This window comes from Elephantulus edwardii, unplaced genomic scaffold (assembly GCF_000299155.1).
Source record: "Elephantulus edwardii isolate Elephantulus edwardi_28Jun2011 unplaced genomic scaffold, EleEdw1.0 scaffold00266, whole genome shotgun sequence".
Lineage (NCBI taxonomy): Eukaryota > Metazoa > Chordata > Mammalia > Macroscelidea > Macroscelididae > Elephantulus > Elephantulus edwardii.
The window spans coordinates 708,718-714,168 of NW_006400016.1; the positions used below are offsets into that span (position 1 = coordinate 708,718).

Genomic DNA, 5,451 nt, shown 5'->3' on the forward strand with positions numbered 1-5,451 from the left:
CCAACCAGATCTTTCATCTTTCTCATTTTCTTTACCCACTCCCTCAACTCATCAAATTGTGCAACCCTGTGATTTCAACCCTACTCATCTTCACCCTTCTGCTCCCACCCCTTACCCCCTTGGATCCCCATACATGGTTTTTTACAATAATAATAATAAATATAAATAGTGCCTATGAAACATGTATCTCACCTGATGAATTACTTGAGGTATTGAACACTAAAGACTGAAGACCAGGCAAATTGTGGGATGACATCAAGGGAGAAATTAAAATGTCATTATAAAGATGGGAAAGAAAATACCAGAATGAGTGTCAGAAGAGACTCTGAAACTTGCACTAGAACAAAAAGAGTCAAAGCAAAGAGATTGTGTTATAGTTATTGTTGTTATATAGGACCCACCATCAAGCTGATCCTATAGCGGATTTTTGGAGGCAATAAATCGTACAAGAGGAGATTGCCCATCGTTTCCCGCTGGTGGGTCCAAACTGCGTGCCTTTGGATTGGCAGTGCAGCCCCTTCCTGTTAGGTCATGAGGGCTCCCTTAGCTAAGGTAGGGTAGTTAGAGTTAGATTTGGGCCAAGCCTAGATTTGGGTATGATCTAATGTTAAGGTAAGGGTGAGAGACAGGCCTAAAATTAGGGTTAGGGCTAGAGTTGCGATTTGGGCTTGGCCTAGGGTTAGAGTTAGAGATAGGCGTAGTTTAGGGACAGTAGACCATGTATTTGCCGTGAGGTTTAAGATTAAAATTAGGGTTAGAATTAGGGGTTGGGCTAAACCTAGGCTTCAGGCTTGGTTTCCTTTTAGGATTAGGGTTACAGGTAGAATTATGGTAAAGTTAGTGTTAGGCTGGATTGCACATAGTCCTTTGGCTTAATTTTAGCATTAGATTAGAATTAGAGTTGATATTAGTATTCTAATTCCAGTTACAGTTAGATTTGTGGCTAAACCTAAGACTTGGGCTTTGTCTAGTGTTTACATTAAGGTTAGATTTAGGAGTTAAATTTAACTGTTTGTGTTGTAGTTAAGAGTTCAGTTTAGTATTAGAATTAGCAGTTGGAACTGGGACAACTGGAGAAGATCTGGCACCACACCTTCTACAAGGAGCTGCATGTGGCCACTGAAGAGCACCCTGTGCTTCTGACAGAGGCCCCCCTGAACCCCAAGGCTAACCGGGAGAAGATGCTCCAGGTCATGTTCGAGACCTTCAACACCCCTGCCATATGCCTCGCCATCCAGGCCCCGCTGTCCCTGTCCACCTCTGGCCGGACCACGGGCATCGTGGTGGATTCCAGCCAGGGGGTCACCCACACGGTGCCCATCTACGAGGGGAACACTGTCCCCCAAACCCTCACAAGGTGCCCATCTACGAGGGGTACACTCTCCCCCACACCCCCACACTGTGCCCATCTACGAGGGGTACACTGTCCCCCACACCCTCACACGGTGCCCATCTACGAGGGGTACGCCCTCTCCCACACCCTCACACGGTGCCCATCGACGAGGGGTACACCCTCCCCCACACCCCCACACGGTGCCCATCGACGAGGGGTACATTCTCCCCCACACCCTCACACGGTGCCCATCTACGAGGGGTACGCCCTGCCCCACACCCCCACACTGCCCATCTACGAGGGGTACACCCTCCCCCACGCCATCTGCGTCTGGACCTGGCTGGTGGGGACCTGACCGACCACCTCATGAAGATCCTCACCGAGCGAGGCTGCAGCTTCACCACCACGGCCGGGCGGGAAGTTGTGCGTGACATCAGGAGAAACTCTGTTAGGTTGCCCTGGACTTGGAGCAGGAGATGACCCCAGCGGCTTCCTTGTCCTCCTTGGAGAAGAGCTCCGAGTTGCCCGAGGGGCGGGTCAGCACCATGGGCAGTGAGCTCTCCGCTGCCCTAGGGCCCCTTCCAGCCCTCCTTCCTGGGCCTGAAGGCTTGTGGCAGCCACATCATCGTGAAGTGTGATGTTGACAACAGCAAGGTCCTCGATGCCAACACAGAGCTCCCACTGAACGCAGGCACCCCGGCAGGATGCAGAAGGAGATCACAGCGCCGGTCTCCCAGCACGATGAGGTCAAGATCATCGCCCCCCTGAACTGCGTGTGGATCGGCGGCTCCGTCCTGTCCTCTGGTCCACCTTCCGGCATATATGAGTCATCAAGAAACAGGATGATGAAGGCCCCTCCTTCGTCCGTTGCAAATTCCTCTAGGCGACTGTTTAGTTGCGTTACACCCTTTCTTGATAAAAAACAAACCCACAAAACAACCTAACTTGCGCAGAAAAAGAAAAAGAAAAAAAAAAAAACCAACAAAGGATGAGAATTGGCCTGGCTTTATTTGTTACTTTTTTGTTTCTTTTTAAAAACTTTTAAATTTTTTTTTCTTTTGGCACTTGACTCAGGATTTAAAAACTCGAACAGTGAGGGTGACAGCAGTTGGTGTGGAGCGAGAATCCCCCCAGTTCTCCAATGTGGCCTAAGGACTTTGATTGTACATTGTACTTTCTTTTTTTAAAATGTTGTTGTTGTTATGTGCCGTCGAGTGGTTTGCGACTCATAGTGACCCTATGTACAACAGCCCTAAACGCTGCTCTATCCTGTGCCAATCGCATTGCCTCTGACGCATCCATCCCGATTACCCCAGTTACTGAATCAATCCACCTCATAGAGGATCTTTCCCTCCTGCGCTGTCCCTCTACTCTACCCAGCATGATGTCCCTCTCTAAAGACCTGTCTCTCCTTACAGGTCCAAAGTATGTCAGACGAACGAAGCCCCAGAATTCTTGCCTCCAAGGAGTAGCCTGGTTTAACCCTCTCTAGGATGAATGTTTGTTTTCTTGGCAGTCCATGGTACATTCAATACTCTTCTCCAGCACCATGGCTCAAAGGCGTCAATTCTCCTTCTATCCTCCCTAGTCATTGTCCAACTCTCTGATGCATAACAAGTGATTGCAAAAACCATGGCCTGTATCAGGCGGACCTTAGTCTCCAGAGAGACACCGTTGCTGTTGAGTACTTTAGAGAGGTCCGTAACAGCAGACTTTCCCATCACAATACGTTTTTTTTATTTCCTGGCTGCTGGTGCCAAGAGTGTTGACCGTGGAGCCAAGCAAACTGAAGCTGTGAACCATCTCAATCTCTTCGCCATCCATCCTGATGCTACCGATTGGTCCAGTGGTGAGAATCTTTGTCTTCTTGACATTGAGCCTCAGTCCATACCGAAGGCTGCAGTCCTTGACCCTCTGCAGTAAGTGCATGAGGTCCTCCTCAGTTTCAGCGAGCAGGGTTGTGTCATCTGCATAACGCAGATTGTTGATAGATCGTCCACCAATCCTAATGCCACGCTGCCTCTCAGATAATCTGCTTTGCATACAGGTTGAAAAGGTATGGAGATAGGACACATCCCTGGCGTGCACCCTTCCCAATTTTGAACCAGGCAGTGTTGCCCTGCTGTTCTGACGACTGCCTCTTGGTCCAAGTACAGGTTTTGCATTAGCATGATTAATAGTTCTGGGATTCCCATTCTTCTCAGAGTCAGCCACAGTTTGTTATGATCCACTCAGTCAAATGCCTTTGCATAATCAATGAAACACAGATAGACATTCTTCTGGTATTACCTGCTTTCAGCTAAGATCCATCTAACATCAGCTACAATATCCCTAGCACCACAACCCCTTCTAAACCCAGCCTGGACTTCTGGCAGTTCTCTGCTGATGTACTGTTCCAGTCGTTTTTGCATAATCTTCAGTAGAATCTTGCTTGCATGTGAAATCAATGCTATTGTTCTGTAGTTTCCACACTCAGTTGGGTCACCTTTCTCTGGAATGGGAACAAATATAGATCTCTTCCAGTCAGTTGGACAAGTGGTTGTTCTCCAGATTTCTTGGCACAACTTGGTGAGCACATTCAGGGCAGCATCTCTGTTAGCTGAAATATGTCAATAGTAATTAAAAATAATCGCAGCATGGTGATGTGACAGGAAGCTCCTGCCTTTCCAAAAGCCTCTCTCTTCCCCTAAGCAGAAGGGTCCCGTCTCCCACCCAAGTCCACACACGGACAGGGGTGGCAGGGCACATTGCTTTTGTGTAAATTATACCTAATCCAATTTTGTTGCTGTTGTTAAAAAATCTTCCGCCTTAATACAGAGCTGAGTGGGGCTGGGGAATGGAGGCCTCATAACTGGCAAGACTGTCTCTCCTTACAACATGTCCAAAGTATGTCAGATGAAGCCCCAGAATCCTTGCCTCCAAGGAGTAGCCTGGTTTAACACTACTCTTAGGGTTAGTGTTAAGATGAAGATTAGCGAGATCCAAGATGGTGGCAGAGGTGGAGACAACGTGGTGAGCTGCGGGAGGAGCAGACCATTTGGAAGAGGGCCACTATGGCCTTCTACAGACCTCTGTTTATTGATAATTGAACAGTTAAACAGTTGATGACTGTTTTTCAGTGAGGATTGAGGATCAACAACAGGAATTCAAGGATTCCCAGGGAGGAATGGGCGAGTCCCATGGCTCCCAGCCCCCTGTTGCAGAGTCTGCACCACCACTGCAGCTCCATGGGGCTCCCACTGCCGGAACCCAAGGATTCCCTCACCCAGGATGGATGGTGGGCACTGGGCCTCCCTGAGACGGGTGCAGCGGAGCCACCACACTGCCGCAAAGTGGTCTTGCTCTGGGGAGAATTCTTGTAGGCCCCCACGGAGACGCAGCCACTTGGGAGAGAGGGGAGACACAGCAGCCTGCAGGTTGGGGTTTCCTTGGACAGGCCAGAGAAGAAGATCACCGATACAATGGATTGATGAAAGTCACTGTGAGTTGTCTACTTGAGGACACTTAACAGTGGCAACATGTCCAAGAGGACTGACATCCTAAATGCACCACATATTCTGATCTGTTGAATGCCCTGCCAAAAACTGTTTAGACCTGGGGGGAGTCTGTTCACAACTCTCTGGTTCCCTTTGCCATTTATAAAGGGGGAGGGCAGTGACACCTACTTCAAATTACAGTATGACCCTTTGTGGGGGTAGGAGTAAATGTAGTGGTACTGGAATTGGGGACGCTGTCTCTAGCCACATAGTCTTCGCTCAGGCAAGGGGTCCATCCTGGGGTGGGGGCAATTGGTGGGAGAGTGTGTCAGCCAGCCCCTGGGGGGTGTTGCCCTGCTTGGGGCACACTGTCTTCGGCCCCCAGCTCAGGGTGAGCCATCTTCGGCCCTCGGCTTGGGGCTAGCCATCACGGCCCTCAGGGTGAGCTCTTCAGTCCCCAGGTTGTGCCATCTGACACCTGGGTAGAAAAAAATGCCTAGGGTATTCAGAGGATTTTATCTAGGCTACTTTCCTCCATCCTCTTCCCCAGTAAACCTTAAAGTAACACCCCCAAAGCCCTTCTGCTTGTAACTCATGAGTTTGTTCTCTCTAGGTTTGCTCCTTTTCCTACAGGTAAACTTA

The 5,451-nt window shown here is 49.3% G+C and overlaps 1 pseudogene; it reads left to right on the forward strand.

The window, feature by feature from the left end:
- Positions 1-531: 531 nt before the first annotated feature.
- Positions 532-2,216, forward strand: LOC102853000 (annotated as a pseudogene).
- Positions 2,217-5,451: the final 3,235 nt, after the last annotated feature.